Consider the following 20,939-nt stretch of genomic DNA (forward strand, 5'->3'; position numbering starts at 1 on the left):
TTCTTCAGCAAGTGGTAGGAGGAAGAAGCTGTATATTAACCTTTGGCCCAAAGCATCTGAATAGGAAAGAAACAGGAAGGCATGTAGGATCAGATTGCTCATTAAGTAAATAGGTTGCTTGTGATTTTGACTGGATAAACGTATTTATTACTTAGCAACTCGGGAATATTTGGATGTAATTGCAGAATTGTTGTATGTTATTCAATGAATATATATTGTCAGGGAAGGAGCTGATGAAACTCAGGGTACGTTTACATCTTACCTTGCCTATTGTTGCACAGTAGGTTAGCCTGCACTGAGCTTTGTGCTGCTGCTATTTTAAATGAACCAATTTAAAGATGGTTTTGAAACATCTCACTGGTTTAACTACATGAATGGTCTCATTGGACACACTCCAGACATCTGCTATTGACTACTGTTAGACACAAAAATGGAGTTACATATCCTTTGGTTGATATGGAACAGCTGTAAGCTATTGCCAGGCATGAGTGAGGCACCTTAAGTTTAAAGAGAAACAAAAGAAAGACCACATGTGGTTAAATTCTAAATTTTCTTTAAGCTACCACCAAAACTTGTGCTCCACCACACTGCAGGGATACTAGAGGTGAGTGAAGAAGAAGGTACTATTGTTCATAGGTTCTGTATAGCGGGCAACACTGGGGGATTAATCAACCCCCCAAGATTTCATTTTAGCTTTGTAAGTTTTAAAAAGCCTGAAAGCTTTCTCTACAGAACAACACAAACGAGTCCATTCTTAGAGTGGGAGCAGCAAATGCTGTCAGGTTTTTCTGTTGTCCTCACAGATTTGGGCATTTAGGTCTTTCTTGTGCAGTAGTAACCCATGTGCAGCCTTCAGCATTTCAAGAGCTGCTGTACAGTGAAGCATTGGCCATATATTTCTAAAATTCAGGAAAACTGAGACTTTTTGTCCACTCATTGCACTTAAGTGGCTTGGTAAGCTAAATGAAGTATTTCGGGAGCAGTTACTTGTGGCTATCAGTGGCTTCTTTTACAGCACAACCACCAGCTCAGTGCAGTAAAGTGACTTTTCTGACCCTCTGACAGTGTGGGGGCCAGCAAGCACTTTGCAATTCTTTAATGTGTAAGAATATGTATGCATAATGGTAGGGAATGATTCCACTGTGCCTGAAATAATGTCATGATTATTATGGAGGACTGAGCTATCACCTCTTCTACCTTTTTTTTAAGGAAAAAACCCAACAACACTCAAAGCTGTTGCGTGCACATGGTACATTATTTTTCAAATGGATACATGCTACTTTTTTTTTTTTCAAATGGCTATATAACACCACAAACAAGGTATTCAGTACATTATAGGAAAATGTTTAGCAGGTTGCTTCTTCTGAAGGTCTAATAAAAATAACATTAAGCTCATTAGCTAAGACTTTTGTTAATGTTTTGTGCTTTTGTCTGGAGGCTAATCTGGAAGAAGGAAAGTGAGAGGAAAAATTAAAGATTTGGGCATACTGCAGTTATGGTGGACATATGATTTATAGCTTTAGCAGCTGTTGGCCACAGGAGAATGTGTAGCTATTGAAGTTTTTCCAGACAAATACTACTTTTAATGGATTTTTTTTTTCAATAAAATTGCATTTGGATCAAAAACTCTATAGCTTGGAAAAACTTCTTGATTAAAACAGGATGCTGCTTCACATTCTTCTTGGATGTGATGTTCCTTTGGAGCCGGTGTAACTGAAAGCCAGGTCTAATTATTTCACACTTTTTATTTTTTTGTAACATCATATTGAAGTCCTGCCAAAAGATTCTGCGGATGAAGAATCCTGGTTACCAACATCTGCAGTGTAAGCTGCTCTGCACATGGAATGGGGAAACGGAGGCTTAGCATCCTTACTTAAGGGCAGTTTAGTTTATTATCAGTCATTAGTTTTAATTCCCTCCGACAGATCTTTTTACTTACAGCTAGTAGATATTCATGAATGAATTATTCATTTATTCAAATGGATTTAAGTCAAAAGGATGTTTTGAGAAATTCTCTTCAGTGTGAGTAGCCTTCATCAAGACTGTTCTCAACAGGCCATCGACTCTAGTGCTCACTTGAAAAATTTGTTTTCATTTGACTGTGTGAAGTGACTGTGCTTTATCTAATAACTTTCAATCAAAACATTTTTTTTTTCTGAATAGGTGTGTGTAACAATGATTTTTGGAGTTAAATTTTATGTAGGACATTTATGTGAGGTATGTTGTGTTTGTAGTTTTTTAAAGGATAGGGTATGCAATCAAATATGCAGGATGCATCTGACTGTAAATTATGCTTGTTTGCAGTTGACTGATGATGGGATGAAGGCTCAAATAAATCACAAACTATTCTTAGTCCACTTCTGCACTAGGTGTGTTACTGAGAAACTTCACCCTCTATTTGAGTAAGGGTCTAGTGTGCATAAGAATATACTCAAGAATGCTTATTTTAAAGATGTGCAACATTGGATGACTAAGAACGCAAGTTAGGCAGAAAGAATTGGCTGTGCTTTTCTTTAGGTGTAAATGAAGCTTATGTTCATGGATTGTTATGCACCAGGAATAAAAAGAAGCACAGGGTATTTTATCAAATCTTACATGTATTCTTAAAAGAATCATTTGTTGAAATAGTTAATCAAGTGATGAGGGGAAGTGTCAAACTGAGGTGATCAGCCATTTTTTCTTGCTATCAGTACATCTTCCTTTAGCAGTAAAGCATAGTGTATTCACTGAAGGGCAGAAACTGGTCATTTGATTTCAGGAAACTGCAAGTGTCCACACTGAGTTTTCAGCTGTAGCTTACTGAAGTTGGTATCAGCCTGCATAGGTCTATGACAGGGTTCTTTAAGGATGCTGTGAGGCAGATGTGAAAAGATATAGAGGATGGCCAGAAGTAAGAATGAGAACAAAAACATCTAGGTTCACCAAAGTTCTTGTCAAGATAGGTTGTTTCTAATCCTTAGGCACTTTTAACCACTATGTTCCACGTCACATGTGGCGTTATTAATTCATTGGCCATTATCTATTCATATAACAGAATGAGTTGCTGTGGTATTAGAGGAAGCATACCTTAATACTTCAGGATGTGCATTTAATTGTGTATGTTCTTAATCCATATACGTGTTGTGAGACTTTGAGCAAGTCATTTAATTTGTGCATCTCCTGTAAGTAGGATAAAACTGTTTTTTCCCGAAGCTGTCAGTAATTTCCGCAGACCTATGCAAACATTAGTGTTTCTTTTTTGACTACCTATCTTCAGCAAGAGGCCAAGAGCCGGTGAGTTGTTTGGCATTGATAAAAACCTGGCCCACCTAGGCAATGTTAGCCAAGTTCCCATCTCTGTTCAAGTAATCCTCAAAGATAAGCAGCAATTGCTTCCTAAATACACACTTTCGAGCATTTAGTCACAGTAGACAAGCTAGCATTGTCTTTGTGCATCTGATAATAATTTTAACCATAAACCAAGTGGGAAGAGAGGGTGTATCCTAGATCATTCCTGAGAATATTCTGCTAAAAATGATGCCTGAGACATGTCTGACTATCACATATCATGGGGAATATGAGAAAAAGCGGTAAAGCCATAGATGTATTCTGTCACAATTGGAGACAAAAATGTAACTGGGAAAAGCTCGTGTTTTGCATTACACCATGATGTGATTTCTCCTTGATCCCATGAATTGTTGTAGTTTCCAAGTAGAATGTAATTGGAAAGCATGTGGACTTCCATGTGGTGTAATTGAAAAATATGTTTAGAAAAATAAATCACTAACAGCTAGCTTTTTTAGCTGTTGCTTTGAAATTCTCTAATTGGATTATTAGCAGATGGTGCCATTTCTATTGTCTTGCCTCACAGCAGTCTTTTCTGAAAAAGGAATAAAAAAGTGCTCTTTATTCCTAATTAGAGGGCTGTTTCATCTGGAAAGTGTTGCCTTTAGTAATCTGCCTCATAGCTATTGTCAAATAGTGGTAGATGAGATAATTTCACTGATTCATAGATCTTTCCTAGAGAATATGAATTGTAACTTGTTTGCAGTGAAAAATAAAACTGTTACTTTGCTGTATTTTTTTCTCAGGTAAGTAAGAGGCACCACTGAGAAATGATGCCTCTCCAACACGCGTTTGTGCTGAAGATCCTTTGACTTACTCCTCTAGAAGTTGAAATGTAATATTAATTTCATTGGGTTTGGTGAAAGTGTATTGTCACAATCTGGTTTATGTAACTTAAATTTTTCCTTTTATCTACTTCACTAATAGGTGAAAGTATTCTTTCATTTGGGACATGTGTGCCACATTCAGTCAGTAAATAGCTTAATTTCTATTCTAATTTGTGTGGAGGTAAAAGTTCTGCTTGTAACTAATTGGTTACCTAGCTGATGAATTTTCATGAATGCTATGTAACTAATCATTTGTTGTATGGGTATAAATAATTAATCCTAGCAAGTGGAGCATAACTTTGCAACAAGACTTGGGATATATCCTCAGGTGGAGAACTCAGTTTTAGTATGATGGGAGCAAACAAGCAAAAATTTAGTCCTGAAGTAGTTAACTTCAAAGGGTGTGTGAATACACTGTTTACTGATCAACTTCTGCTTACTTTGCCCTTTAAGTCTTGATTTTTTTTTTTTTTTTTTTTAAATGAAGTCCATTTTCACTGTAAATGTGTAGGCTCTAAGATTCGTGTTAGAGACAGATGAGTTTACCTGTCAACTCTTGGAGGAAAATTATCCCATCCTTGGACAAACTTGTGTTGTAGAATGCCACATTTATGAAAAACTTTATTAAAGTCTTCCTAGTGAAGCGGGAGACTACTGTAACTACGATCTACAAGAGTAGAGAGGACACATAGTTGCCGCTTAAGTGGCACATGAAGAGCATATTTCAAGTTTCCCCAAATTTAGAACTGTCAACCTGAATTTTCTAAATATCAAGGTCTCTAACAGTAAAAATAGCTAGCTGAGTGAGTGTTTGTTAGTGTACATGAATGGAACCTTTGGAGTCTTGACAGCATTTAGCAATTTTCTATCTGTCTTGTCTAAACCATAGCAGGATTTATACGTTTTGTTTGCCTCTACCAGCATTGATGCGCATGCAGCGTGCCATTATGACACTGAAAAGGTTGTGGTAACTCCTCTTGCCAGTTGAAAAATATCTTGGAAAACAATGCAGCTTTTGGATGGTTCTGCTCTAGTTGTTGCTTACTAATTTGGGGAAATTTTTGACACACCTATTCCCAGAAGGGAGTAATTTAAGCTTTTCATGTTAAGGATTTAACCTGTTTTTATTATATTTGCTCACCAAATTGGCCACCAGAGCTGTTAGACAGTAAATGCAAATACTTGCACAAATTTATATTTCTCAAATCTAACCACTTGTACTGATCGCCAGATGGATACAGTGTGTAATCACATGCATGTAGAACTTCATGCAGGGCTTGAATTTTCTGTATTGGACAGGAAAGACATCTTTAAATCAACTATTTCTTTTTCATATCACTTAAATGGATGCATTTTGCAATGAAAAAGACAGCATTTCAAATTGCAGTTTTTTACTGAAGTAATAAGAACATCTGCAATAAAGATGGAGAGGAAAAGTTGTAGGTAAAGTTAACCTTGATAGAAACATATCAAGCAGCTTGCCATTTGTGGTATTGACCAATAAATAATCTCTTTTAGCCTGTGTTACAACTTCCTAACCTCCGTGTCTGGGAATAGTCTCAAAAGGAAATAGATTGATTCCTTTTGCTTTAATGACTGTCCTGTGGACCAGGAACTATGGTGTTCCAAAGTCAGTGATTAAATGGTAATCACTATCTATACACTGGCTTTTACTGTAGAAAGATACTGCTGCCCTGTAACTCTTCTGTTTTGCCTTCTACAGTGAGACCTTGCAGCAGGAGGTACACCTACTCAGAAACTTCCATACATCCTGTCTCCAGAAGTAGTGGAGTGGTGGGCCTGATCTATCCAGCATATGCACTATTCTGAATGCTCGAGTAAAAGCTTGTTAGCTACAATGCCAAACATGGGACAAAGCAGTGTCCTGAATGATCGAGGTTAAGTAATGAAATGCCACATGAATTTACTTGAACAAGGCAGCTGGACTTAAGAGTTGGAAACCAAAGGTTTAGAACTTGGATAGAAAGTAATTTACATCGTTGTACACTTGTGAGTTTTTATTGTTTGGAATGAGGTTATCTTTTGCAGTGTCATCTGGTCACTTCTGAAGGATACATTTAGATTTCTGGCTTAGACAGCTGTGATAGTGACATCATTGTTGCAGCATGTGTTTATAGAAATTATCAGGCTTGAAACCTATTATGAGGTTTTTATGCCTTGGTTAGCTATGTCTGGTTTTAGATTTCAAGGTATGTGGTAGGCTCTCTAGGGCTGATGCTGCTTGAAGCTACAACACTGGCTGTATCTATATTGAATCCATACTGTAGATACTGATGGTTTGGAATGTTCCCTGTTGTAATGGGTTAAGTAAGAAAAGTAAAAGGAAATTATAAACTTCTGTTGAATTTCTCTGTATATACTGGCATTGCTTAATGTGTTTCTTCTAGAGACATGCAAAAAAGGACCTGCATAAAAGCCAAAATTGTACTAGTAGGCATTAAACTGTGAAAGCCACTCCAGCTGTGCTTGTATAATCCTGCCCAACAAAGCTTGTGTACACGGATTTCCAACTGAGTGACTTTATTTGCAGTCCTCAAGAACCCACTCTAGGCAACAGAAGTAAACTGAAAATATACAGAACATACTCAGATTTTCTTTTAGAAACTGTCAAAAGAGCTTGATGGCTGAAGCACAAAAGAGAAAAGCAACCTCTTCTAGGTAGATCCAGGGGATGGGTGTAGAAGGAAGGGATATGAACATCTGGTGTGAAGAAAGTACAAGAATAGAAGAGAGCAAAGGGCAGGCTCACAGCAGGTAATTCACATGTCATGCATGAGGCAGGGATTGGGACTCAAGCAGTTGTCAGTGCAGATTGCTGTACAAACAAATCTGAGAGTTATAAACAGAGGGGGAAAAGGTTCTTTTAATCATGTTTGGATTTGCCCTGGTATTTTCCTTTTTGATGTGCTGTTTATTAAATCAATTAACTTATCAATTGCAGTTAGGGAAATTAGTTCACTCAGAATAATTTATTTTACATCAACTTTCCCATACTCTAAGGTGGGGGCTTCCCTCACATTCGATAGCCTATAAAATTTGAAAACTGGACCTTCTTGCTGTCAAATTTAGACTGAAATCTGGGTTGGAATAATATTTTTGTAACGATAATAAGATTAGAATGTTAGTAAATCCTAAGTCTCACGTGTACTTCTGGAACTTTGGCTGTTACTGGTAGAAGAGCAAACCTCTTCTGCAGTCTGATTCTTTGCTGAAGCTGTGTATTTCAGTAAATAGTTAAACTTGGTTCATCAAGAACTAGTCAAGAAAGTCAGGGCTCTCAGGGCACCAACAGGCTTTAATGGTCCAGACCAGCCTCACCTGGGACCCACACATAACCCTGCCCATGTGCTCAGGAGCCTCATCTAAGCTCAGCCTGGGGCCTTCAATTCCTGCCTAACCTTTATCATAGGAGTGCCTGTCTCTGGCACTGCCTCCTGGAGGGACCTTGTCCCTATTCTGTAGGTAGCTTGCCTCCTGCACAGACCCCCAGTCATATATTGTAGCCTCATCTGCAGCCCTATCTCTGGCCCTGTCTCCTTTTGCTCCTGCCTGGGCTCCCAGGCTGGACCCTGGCTCCAGGTCATATTTTTTGCATGACAGGTTCTGCTGCATTGTTTTTGACAGTAAGACTTTACCCCTGTGTGTTGGGAATATTTTAAAGTGGTGACATGGAAATGTTGAAAACAAGTGGGTTTTTTTCCTGGCAGGTTCATCAAACTTCCAGAACCGAACAGCTTAACAAATTTGTGTTCATGTGATATATGGTCTATGATGAAGTTGACAGACGTCAAGTTCCTGGTACATGCAGCAACTGCTTTTGCTGCAACACCTGCAATGTAGCCTTCCAATTTCATTAAAGAGTTAAGAAGTGGTACCAAAGCTTGTTTAACACTATGCCTAGCTAATCACTAGGACTGAAGACTAGCCTAAAACCTGTCTTGTGAGTATCACTGATAATGTGTGACTAAGTTGAAATAAACTTCTCAGCATCCCAAGTTCTTCAACAGTTGTGTGTGCTGATGTAAATATATGTGTTCTTGGATCTACAACATGAATTACCACTGGATGAGGGATTTCTGTTCGTTTCTTAACAGCCACTGCAGTAGAAAAAAAAAATTCCTAGTAGAAGAATAACAGAGGTTTAAGTCTCTTATATCTTTATGTTACCAAAAGCCTTAGTATGTACAATTTTTGGCATAAATACTGGTGCTGGCATCTTATTTTACTCTGGCAGTAACTTGAACAGGAGAACAATGTTAAACTGATATAATGGTGAATGGCTTGCCAGGGTATCTGTGTCAGACCTTAGCTAGTGGGTATCTAGTCTCAGCCACTTCCTTTTGTTACTAGAATAAAATTTTCAAGTGCTGATTTTCTTCTTTATTGCTGGATTAAAACAGTTTACAAAAATCCTTGATCCTTTGTATCAGCTGGCATGGGGCTCATCCTAAATCTCCCAAAGTCGTTCCATTGCCTCTGCTTTCTGTAGTGGTGTCTGTGCTGGTTCAGGACTAGTTTAGTTTCCTGGACTAGAGAAAATACAGCTAAATCAGAAGATCATTACCTAGTATGGCCCTAATACTGCTACAAAGGGTAGCCAAATAGTGCACAATGATGCCTTAAGCTATTATTGCTGCATAGCTCTTCCTGTGCCATATAGATGTACCAGTTTATGTGAATCTTCATTCTAGAATCATTAAAAATATTTTCTAAGGATACAACAATCCTGATTTTTACCCAATAGGACTAGCTGTCTATTCTTGACAATTCGCTGCATTATTTCCAGTATCCTTTGCTGAGTCTGATACAGATCTGGTATAGGTCTTAAAGGGTTGAAGTCTTTCACCCAGGAGCTTTCAATTATTTGAGTCCTTAATGGGGTGGTTTTTTTTCAAGCTATGCAAACTATAAGAGCTGAAAGAAATTGTAGTTTGTCTATGATTCACCTCAGACAAAGGCAGGTAAAGATATGGATATGTGCCTGAATGGAAAATTCTGCTGAAAGCTTATCTTCTACCTTCTCTTCTATGAAATTCTGCCAGTAGCTTAAACAATGAAAGCTTTTCTTCCAGCAATGAAGTCATAATACTATCCTCGAGCAAAAATTACTTCTTCCAGGTTCTGAAAGCAATACTCCATAGCATGCTGCTACGTTACTGAAAAGCTGGCATTGCAAAATTAAGGTGTAATAATTGATCAAGCAGCTTACCACATCCTGAACCAAATAAAAATGTTCGTGAGCTGTTTCTGTAGTTGCCTCACTTATAAAGATCTGCAATCGTGGAGGAGGGGTTAGAGTAGAAAAAGATGAAGGCATCATCACTGCATCTATCCTGCTTATCACTGTTCATCTGGTATGTTTGTATGGGATACCAGATAAGTAACTGTATTTTAAAGGAAAACCTACACTGCAATCATACTGCTTAAGTAATTTATGGTGTTGAACCACCAAATATCCCTACACTTGCCCTGCATTCGATGCTTCTGTGTTAATTTTCACACCTGGGTCTTTTCACTGAAGTGAAATTCAGGGAAAATGTCACCATAACTAATAACTCAGATATTGTGCTGTTGTTATATTTAACGAACTTTATTTGCCAGATCCCCAAATCAAAAAGCTAGACTACCTGTAATAGTTGAAAGGAGATGTTTAGCATTTCTGGCAAGTTCTACTTTTTTTTTTTCAGAGTGTATCCTTGCTTCCTGATCATTTTTCAGTGTGATCAACTCCCATGAGACTGGAACAATTCTTCTGTAGTAAGCGAAAGCCAGTCTGGAGACAACAGGGTCTCATGTGCATCTGAACTTTTGTTTTAAGGCAAGGCCTGATAGATAGCAGTACTTATGCTTTTGAAGCTTTATCTTGCTTAATCAAAATCAGGCAAGATCAAAATCTTTTTTTCAGTGCCAGAGATGCACTGACTGGCAGATGTCTCTTGATCCTCTAGGGGTCTGGGTGAGTTTTTTTCTTTTTTTGTTGTTTTGTTTTCTCTCACAGACTCTTTAATCATAGCAAGTGTGACTGGGGTCTCAAACACGTAATACAGAAGTGTTCCAATGCTTATGAATTTCTAAGATCTTATCCATCTTATAAAAATGTAATTAGGTCTGCCAACTCCTGAATTTTCCTTCCTTCAAGTTTTCTTTACTGTTAGTGGGGGGTCCACAGCCATTTGCCTTTGTGTATCTGCAGAATGATCCTTTCATCAGAGTTTGTAGGTACTAGTTATGTTTCATGAAACTGAAGCTTTGACCATATGTAAAACTAATGCCATACTATGGGCAGGACAGTGATATAAAGCAGAGATTGTAAGGAGCAGTTTAGAGCCTGGAGAGGTAGCCTAGTGATAGTAGGGTGGGGAAAAAATGCTAAAAATAACAAGATCATGTACGAGGATAGCATGAGTTGTACTAACATCAAAACAGATACTTCACTCCAGACTTGTACTAAGAATTTATCATAAATTTTTCAATTTCTGTTCCACACTGGACATGCCCAACAAATAGTGTCAAAACCACTGCAGATACCACAATACAATTACTTTAAAAAACAACAACAACAAAAAATCAGCATCTTCTAATCACGTTACTTTTTTTTCAGGAGTGGGTTTGTGCATGGAGAAAGAATTTGCAAATAGACAACTGGGTGAGGAAATAATTCTGTGCATTATAGCTGTCTTTAAGTCTGGCAAGTTTTGCTAGCATTGCCAGAACTTTACAGGCAGATTGTTCAGCAAAATTTAAAGAATAACATAGTCCTTCTAAGACTTCTCTTTCCCCAGCTCCTCTGTTTCAGGCTATGCATTAGATAAGCTGCAGTTCTTTTGCAAATATTAAACACTGTGAAGGAACTATAACCTCTTTTCATCTGTTGTTTAAAATCTCGCTAGTATCTAACCTACCAGAATTGAAAAGGTTAGGGCTCTCTGCTACTACATATAGCTGTCATAACACGTGCAGTTCAGCATCATGATGGCTGGATGAATCATGTAAGAAAGAGGTCAATATAAGTTGAAATTGTTAAGACTTGCTGTTAAGACATCCAGCTACAATCTTGTCATGTTGCTAAGAATCAGTAAGTTGAACACTGTAAGAATATATTGTAAGAAATAGCAGATTATTCATAAATGAGGGAAAGAAAATGAGGACACATTTTTATTTCCACTGGATATTATCAAAAAGGAATTATTGATATAATACATGGCACCATTATGATTAATACTTACTACAAATCAAAAGGAAAATTTTGTCCTTATGTTAGTACTAATGAGAGAATCACCAATGCTTGTAGAATTTAAGCAAAGTATGTTAACATTATTCTCTTTCAAAGATGTCATGGCACTACTGAAGTTCTCTCTTTCAACTTGACATGTTTCGTGTTCCCTCTGTAGTCCAAGTTATTCCTTATTTGTATTGAGAAAACTGTTGATGGAGAGAAGCTAGCTTTTCATTTGAAAAAGGATGAAAATGCTAAAACTGGTTGGTTTGATTAATGTCTTTCTTCCATTCAAAATCTCTTCAGCTTCACACCATCTTTCCCCATGTTCTTCCTAACTGTGTCTTGCAGGCAAGGTAACCCATTGCCACAAAAGCTTGTTATGGGTTTTTAAGCAGAATAAACTGAAACTTGATCAGTGATGGTGAAGGCTACTGCCTGCAAGTATTTGAGGGGAAAGAGGGAAGAGGTGTATAAATTCTACATCACATGGATATAAACTACTCATAGATTAAATTTGGCTTAAAATTATGAGAAGATTTTGATTAGACCGTTCTGTGACCATTTTCCTGTAAGACTTTTGTGAGGTTGGATGGGTTTATGAGATGTAGCTATATGACCTGCTGGTCATCTGTGATCTCAGGAAAATTACTCATTGCATTAAAAGAAAGGACTGAATTTCATTTAAACTCAGTTTTGTGGCTAGTTGCTTCACAATGTTTGTTTTATATAATCTTTCTTCAGCTGTATTGGTGAGTTTCTAAGCTTGCTCTGATATTTCTAAGGTTTTTCCCTAATTCTGCCAATTTCTGATGCATTGGATATATGTATAAAAGGAGTTTTGTGGCTTAAATACTGCTGAGTCATGACAAAAACTTGGCTTCTATTAGATGGATTGCGCTCTTCTTGCAGCACGTCTACACTGTACTCTCGGCACTGAGGAGGAGCAGGGCAAGGCAGTGGCTGTATGTGCTGAGTTGTCTGTATCAGCCAAATGATTCAAACTAAATTGCTTTGTTACAATTAGTAGAGTTACTTTGATCTGAAACTAAGCCATATTTCTGAATGGTCATATTCTTAAATTAAATTACTTTATGCAGACATTTTGTTAAACATAGGGTGATGCATCTCTTCATCCTTTTTCTTCCAAAGACATAGACATTATGTCTCACTTAAAGGAGAAACTTCAGTCATGGGGTGGGTCATGGGGTGGGGAGCAGTGCTTATAGCCTCTTGCCTTACATCTTGCTGATCTTGATAATCTGAGCTTTCCTCTTACCTTGGCACGCTGGTGTGAACATCATTCAAATGTCATTTTGGTCTTAAACTGGAAAGCGGCCAAGAAATCTTTGGAAACATTAATATTGTTCACCTGGAGCTTCTGAAGGTAGAGCTGTTTTATAAAAACCAATGAAGTTGATTGACTGAAATGTAATCAATACATAAAGGTATTCAGTTGAACTTGGTAAATTAATAGTCATTAGTTTAGGTTAAAGAAGAATGGGGGTGGATAGTATTAATATTGTTTGGTGATACCCAAGCAAATAGTCCAGTACACACGTGAATGATTAAGGCAAACACTCCTCTGAAGAAGCAAAGAGTACATTTTTTGTGTTTGGGTTTTTTAATCCTAGAGGTTAGTCATCCAAATTCAGACAATTTTGTCCCAACATTAGGTACTTGTATCATTGTCTCCTCTCACTTTACATTAATATGTGTCTCTGCTTTCAAGCTCTCATTGACATGACACTTGTTTGGTTGTTTTGTGGGTTTTTTTATTAAAGTTCAGTAACGATGAGAACCTGAAACCAACTTCCACAGTGGTCAAGTTTTACCTAACAAGTTCTAATATAACGTGAGGGGAGGAAACAGAGCTCACATCCACCTACAAACATCACCACTAACTCATCTGTGAATGATAATCCATAAACTTCTCTTTTACCAAACGGAAAGCAAGACTTTCAGTTGTTTTCAAGCAGCCTACATGTCAGCTTTGTTGTCAACGTGTCATCCCCTTGCTTCCCTGACTCCCTTCCTTTGTGCTACTACGTCTGGAAAACTTGCCCACGTTGCAGTGAAAGGCATGCTACACACATTTGATGCACAACTATGAAATGCTAATGCTATCATGTGAATGACTTCTCTTCAAAATCTCTTGTCGTTACTGGTGATATGAGATAACAAGTATCGATGTCGTAATAAATGTCAATAATGTATGAGCTCCTTATGCTGCAAGGTCAACTTGTCACAGACAAACTTCTTACTTCTTCATAGCTACTTGGTATGCACTGGTGAATCGTTCACAGTGAATGCCTTTGGAATGACAGAACATGTAGCATCTAAATGTTTGAGGGTAGTTCCTACCTGCTTGGATATATGTTAACCTTGTGTGACAAGAGTGACTTCATAATGAACGTTAGCTTATTTGACATTGCATTACTACTTGCTCAGGAAACACGTCTTTCAAAATAATCTAGGTGACATAAAGCCTGTCATCTTTACTGTGCAGAACTTGTTGACAATGAACAGAAATGTAAACAAAGCATGGACTATCTCAGATCAGGATCTGCAAGGAAATGTTTTTGATGGTTACCCTTTATCAAAGATGTTTTTGCCAAATAAATTGGACAATAGAGATTATTAATATACTATATTAGATCTCAATTTTGAACATGAAGTGCTAAGCTCATTTTGTTGTTTATTCTAGTTAACATCTGCAAATCTGTATCTGGAAAATAATCATAGAAGTTAATGTACACATTTAACTGGACTCTGTAGAGGGTTTTGACTGGGATCAATGTTACCTAATATACCAAAGTATGTTCACTTAAACTGCCATATGTTCTACTTCTCAGTCCATAGGCAAGCTTGAGACAGTTAATAGCTAATTGCTTTAGTTCTACTTGTCCACTAACTTCAATTTTTAACCACACCCCCCTGCCAAAAAGAGAAAGTGTTCTGCTTTAAACTTCTTGTTGATTGTTTCCAGGAGAGGAGGATTGATCCCAAATTATTTGTAAACATAATTTAATCAAGGGTTGAACTTGTCTAAGGACAAAACAAAACTTAGGGTGTAGTGTTTCAACTGCACTGCTAAGAGGGCTTTAATTCAGAGAAATGTTTTCCTTTAATCTTACTTGCCTCAACATGTGTCCCATTCTTCCTCCCATCAGTTTTTTTAACCCTGATACACACTTATATGCAATATACTAGGTTGTTAATATGTTGAAGTTCTGATGAAAGGAAATTGTGCATAAAACAATTTGTTTTGGCAGGAGTATGTGCCAAAAGTAGGCCCTTCCTTGATGTGTCAATGCAGAAATAAACACAAGAGGGAGGAAAAATACTGGAGAAACAAATACAAATAGAGATTGGACATGGCAACACTATAAGTTTACAAATAATATCTATTACGCAAACATTAAGACTGGAAACTTAAACAAAAAGATGTTCCCCAGATACATGAAAGTCCTCACTAGTAAGCCTTAAAATAAACCAGAAGATATGAAACTGAAGTGATGAGGTGATTGTTTCTCTTCCCAATTTGCTTTCTTGAAAGGCCTTAATACACATGAGAGTTCTTCACATTGCAATGGCAGCTTCAGGGATCACATTTGTCCTGTGATTATAGTCTCCCTGTCTCAATCAGCCATGCAGAAGCCTTTTGCTTTGTGGAATACTTGGAGGACATATGTTTTGTCTTGCTACTTCCTAACACACGAGTGTGCTTGCAAATCAAGCTCCGTGACCTGTTGCATATGTGGCTTCTCGAGACTTACTTTTATGTATTTATTAGGAGTGTCTGGTCATCTGAAGAGAAATAGCTTCCAGAAAAGATAATGTCTTGGATCACATCAGGCTCTCAGTCACCAGAACAATTAATATACCTGCAGAAATCTTGGAGCAGGAGGTTGGCAGTGAGCTGATCACTTATTAATCTGCAGCAAGCCAGGCTGAACCATAGTCTGAACAGGCTTTGTCTACTTCATGCTTGACAATTCTCGAGTATATTTTCAGAACTTTGGAGCCTTTTTCTGGCACAGGCTATAGCAGAAAACTGTTTCTTACCATTGCTCATCTTGCATTACAGTGCACTAAGTACAAAGTATCGAGGCAGCTGACCAGGTGAACTCCTAATAAAAGTCTGCTTTGAGTTGTAAATAAACCTGAATACTAATTCTAGTCTTTGAAGTGCTTACTAATTCACTATCTGTTAATATAAACTATGTGAAAAACACAGAAATTACCCATAATTTAAGCACTCCAGATATATGTATTATACCAATAACTGTAAGGCAGATAGTCTATAGGATCAACAGATTTATTTCCTTGTTTAGTGGATTAACTCTCTTTCAAGAACTAGAAAGAATATTCTATTAGTGAGCCAATGATGAAATTAAAGTTATCCTGCAGTAGATACAGCTCTTCCATTCTGAGTTCTGTGCGGGTGCTGACTTGTATAGTGTTAGGAAATGTACTTTTTTTGTCTAAAGTATAGTAACTTCATCTTTGATAAGAATTAGCAAGTCTGGCTGAAAAAAATGGTCATAAAATGCCCATGATAGTATTGCATTGGATGATCCCCATAGTTCAGTAATTGATTTGTACTGAAAGCTGGTCAAATATTCTTGAATTTAATAAATAAATAAAATCCATCTTCATCTGACTTTAATTAACCCTTCTGACTAGGACTACTTGAATTTTGATCTGTGGCTTTCTTGGAGCTGCTGGGATTAAAAGACTGAGAGTCAGATTTCAGGGAAAACTGCTGTCCTTTGTAGTTTCTGTTAAAACTAAAAAACTAGTTTTGTCTGAAGAGACAGAATGAACACAAAACAGTTATGAGAAACACAATGGTGTCAGATCAGAATATCTTTGTAATTTGAGCGCTGAAGGTAATCTTGTGCTTCATGAAGCAGTTAGGGCTAGTGATGATCCTGGGGTTTGTGGCGTATGTGTAACACAATTTGACATGACTTGACAACTGCTGGGTTTTTATGGAGCAATGTGCTATGTCTTAGCTAATATACACTATCAGAAGATTTGCTCATGCAGTGGTGACAGTGCTCTGGGATATGCTCAGCATTTGAATTCTTTGCTTCTTTCTTTACAGTTCTCCATTCAGTGGAGAGCAGAGCTCTTTACCTTCTGTGTTACTGCCAGTGAAAACAATTAAAAGAACTTTGCTAAGCAAATCAAAGGGAAGATAAGCAATTTCACCATGATGATCTGTTTTCTCTGCAGAAAGATGTAGTGCTGTCACTTGATGCCAGAGAGATGTAGTAAACCCTAATTTGCCAAATTAATATCCTGAAATTTATAGTGTTGTGTCCTATAGAGTGTGTATTTCAAGTGATACCAGGTTTTCCAGTTTTCACAGAATCCTAGAGTGGTTTGGGTTGGAAGGGACCTTGAAGATCATCTAGTTCCAACCCCCTGCCATGGGCAGGGACACCTTCCACTAGCCCAGGTTGCTCACAGCCCCGTCCAACCTGGCCTTGAACCCTTCCAGGGAGGGGGCAGCCACAGCTTCTCTGGGCAACCTGTGCCAGGGCCTCACCACCCTCACAGCAAAGAATTTCTTCCTTCTATCTAATCTAAATCCTACCCCCTTTCAGTTTAAAACCATTACCCCTCATCCTATGCCTACAGCCCCTGATCAAGAGTCCCTCCCCAGCTTTCCTGTAGCCCCTTTAAGCACTGGGAGGCTGCTCTAAGGTCTCCCCGGAGCCTTCTCTTCTCCAGGCTGAACCCCCCCAACTCTCTCAGCCTGTCCTCACAGGGGAGGTGCTCCAGCCCCCCGAGCATCTTCGTGGCGTCCTCTGGCCCCGCTCGAGCAGGTCCGTGTCCTTCTGATGTTGGTGCCCCCAGAGCTGGACACAGCACTGCAGGGGGGGTCTCACGAGAGCGGAGCAGAGGGGGAGAATCCCCTCCCTCACCCTGCTGGCCACACTTCTCTTGATGCAGCCCAGGACACAGTTGGCTTTCTGGGCTGTGAGCGCACGTTGCTGGCTCACAGTCAGTTTTCCATCCACTACTACCCCCAAGTCCTTCTCCTTGGGGCTGCTCTCAATCCACTCCTCGCCCAGCATGGATTTGTGCTCGGGATTGCCTCGACCCACGTGCAGGACCTTGCCCTTGGCCTTGTTGAACTTCATGAACAACTTTGCATGTCCCACCTCTCCAGCCTGTCCAGATCCCTCTGGATGGCACATCCCTGCCCTCCAGTGTGTCGACCACACCACACAGCTTGTGAACTTGCTGAGGGTGCCTCGATCCCACTGTCCATGTCTCCAACAGAGATGTTAAACAGCACTGGTCCCAGCACTGACCCCTGAGGAACCCCACTTGTCACTGCTCTGCACTTGGACATCGAGCCACTGACCACAACTCTTTGAGAGCGACCATCCAGCCAGTTCCCTATCCACTGAGTGATCCATCTGTCTAATCCATGTCTCTCCAGTTTAGAGACAAGCATGTCATGTGGGGTAGTGTCAAATGCTTTTTACAAGTCCAGGTAGATGACATCGGTTACTCAAACAAATAAATGAACACGAAATTATTGTAAAACATTGAATCTTAGAAGAGAAAGTGCTAACTGCAAATGTTAAGATGAAAAAATAAATGAGAAGCCTGGCTTCTGTCCGTGCGCTGCTTGTGCAATGATATAACATGACTGATTTGGATTTAGCTCCCTCAAGGTAAAGGAAAACCTTATGCAAAGACTTAATTTATATTTTTTATTTTTTTTAAATGCTTTGAACAGTTTTTTAACTTGTATTCCAACAAGTGTAACTGCAGCACATTAGTCTCTTTAGACAGACAAGTAATCATGGTTAAGTAGCATGTGCCTGCTACATGACCATCACCCATGAGAGCTTGGCTCTTTTGCAGATAAAATTTTATGAACCAATTGCAGATGTCTAATAGGGATTTCTTCACCTCACTGGTTTGAGGAATTTATAGAATTGAGACTGTTTCTTCCCTGAGGCCAGCAGTGTTTGGGGAGGGGGAGTGGACAAGAGTTTTGTCTTTTGTCCTACATATCTGTTACTGAGATAGCATTTAAGCCACCACTCATTTATGCTCTTGACAGGAATGCCTAAGATGTTCTCACCTGTATTCCTTCTAGGGTAATTACATGTTTAGGAAATGAAACAGGCTGTTTGGCTAATTTAGATGCATGGCTCCTTGGGTTGTTTCTCTTTGAAAGCAACTGCTGGCTTAAGTGCATTCTTACCTGGGAAATACTGGTGAAATTCTTGTCTTGCTTTCCACAGTGTCTGTACAACATGCTAGGAATTACAACAGCAGGAACTTAATCTATGTAAAAAGTCCTGTGCATATACCAAAAAAATCTTAATTGAGCTGTTTTCATCCTGCACAAGAGGGAAACTGTGATACTCTATGGTTTTATACACATTCGTATATAACATGCTAAAAGCTGTTAGCGTGTCTCTCTCCCTGAAGTAAACTAAATTCAAATGCTTCAATTAGGAGATTGTAACTCCAAGAGTAGAGCCCTCAAGGAATCTGAGGGAGGGAGACTTGCCTTCTGGGAGGTACTGTATCAACAGAAGAGATGTGAGATCAACAGGAAGAACTGCTGAAGAAAAGGGCCCCAAGGATGGATCAAGCAACCCGTAAATGTACCTTGAGCAAAGCTTTTCAGTGTGATGTTCCATCCCCACCCTCCCACCACTTCTCAGTGCCAAAAATAAAAGTAAAAGAGCTTTCTGGTTCAAGGTCTTATTAGAAGTGGTTTGGAACTATAAACAAAGATTGCCCTTTTTGATTTCTGCTGTGTTGAGGGAAATACAATAGTGTGCTATAATTATAAAGAAAAGGATGGCATCAAAGATGCCAGACTCCATTATCTTCCTAGTTGGAACAATATGTAGGCCCCATAGTTTTTGGCTCACTGGATTGAAAGTGAGATGACTCATATAAAATCTTAGCCTTAGGAGTCTTGTTCATTCTGATAATCTGTAATTTAATTAACTCAAATATCTGAAAACTAATGAAAAGCAAACAGAAATGTATTTGATTTACCACTCCTGTAACTGACTCTAATTGAGTAGGAGCAAGCTTAGTCAGTTCCATTGCAAGATGAAACAAGCTGGCTTGTGCTTTCAGAGAGGGTGGTCATTTACAGTGATGAGGAGAATCTATTAGCATGATAACAGTCCCAAGAATTATCCAGTGATGATAGTGAGAGAAAGAAATAATGCACCTGTTAGAGCATCTGCTTTCATTTTTATCTATGTATATCTTATGGCTTTATTGGGGCTTTTAAAGCAGTTAAAGTAGCTATTGACCTAAAAACTGTCAACAACTGACCAGGCAGATTTACCAGCTATGGCTGAATGGATATTCCCATAACTGAAATCTTCAACATGCTGGGTGTTGACTTACTCAATTCCCAGGAATTTTCAGTTTCTCATGAAAGTAGTAGTGGTAGAGATATGAGGTTCTGGCTATGGAAGAACGTGTTTGAATTACTGCAGACACCAAAGTCACTGCAAGTTAGATAGAGGTCTTCCTTACTTTTTGTTTTATTTTGAAAGCTGCTGTATTGAAAGTTCTTGATGTTGGACTATATTTCTACACCTACAAAGGTAGCTTTCAACTATGGAAAGAACGAGCTATGGACTTTGTACCTTAGGTTTGATAAGTTGATTTAAAATGCTCAAGAATCATTGGGAGACTGAAGTGCATGCTTTTCCATAAGTATCAAGCTTAATAAAATCTAGACAGATGATGTCACAGATACCAGTTGGATAACTGAAATCATCATGCTGGCTCCAGTAGTTGCTTTTTACCTGAGAACTGGCCGTTGACTGATGTTACCATGAGATTTTTTTTTAAAAAACCCACACCTTTTTAGCCTCTATTGAGCATTTAAATATATGGAATACACAGCAAATCTGTGCGTATCTCAAGGTGTTAAAATGTACTTTGTGGTATGTCTGCCCCCTCCCCCCCCCGAAAAATAAAATGGTGGGGGGAAAGGGGGAAATGCTTTTAGCTGTGGTAGAAGACAGAGGGTAAACCTCACATAATGTTTGGGAAAGGAGCACTGAAAGCCATTTATCCTCATAGTAATAAAGTATCATCTATTCTAATGCCCTTTGCTGCTACTTCCATCACTTAGTTTGCACCAATATAAAAATGTAAGGTAGACACACTGGGCTTAAAACATAGGAAGATATCTTTGTGTCTTCTGCTCTGCAGTTGAAGGATGTACATACTACAGTAGGTAAAATATTACATCTCTTAAATGAATTATACTTCTTTAGCTTTTAATGTAAGATAGGAAGTATACAGCTTTTAATGTAAGATAGGAAGTATACCAGCTCTGATGCACAGTCAGAGAATTGCACAAATAATGTGGATTTTTAAAGAATTACTTGCAGTTGTTTCTTATGAGGTCTTAGTCCCTGCAAACTATACAACAGTCATCATTTAGCTTGGTTTTGCAAATACCAGAATGTTATCTCTTGTATGGATCCATCGACTATAGCACTGCCAGAATGCTAATGTTGAGAATT

This window comes from Strix uralensis, chromosome 14 (assembly GCF_047716275.1).
Source record: "Strix uralensis isolate ZFMK-TIS-50842 chromosome 14, bStrUra1, whole genome shotgun sequence".
NCBI lineage: Eukaryota > Metazoa > Chordata > Aves > Strigiformes > Strigidae > Strix > Strix uralensis.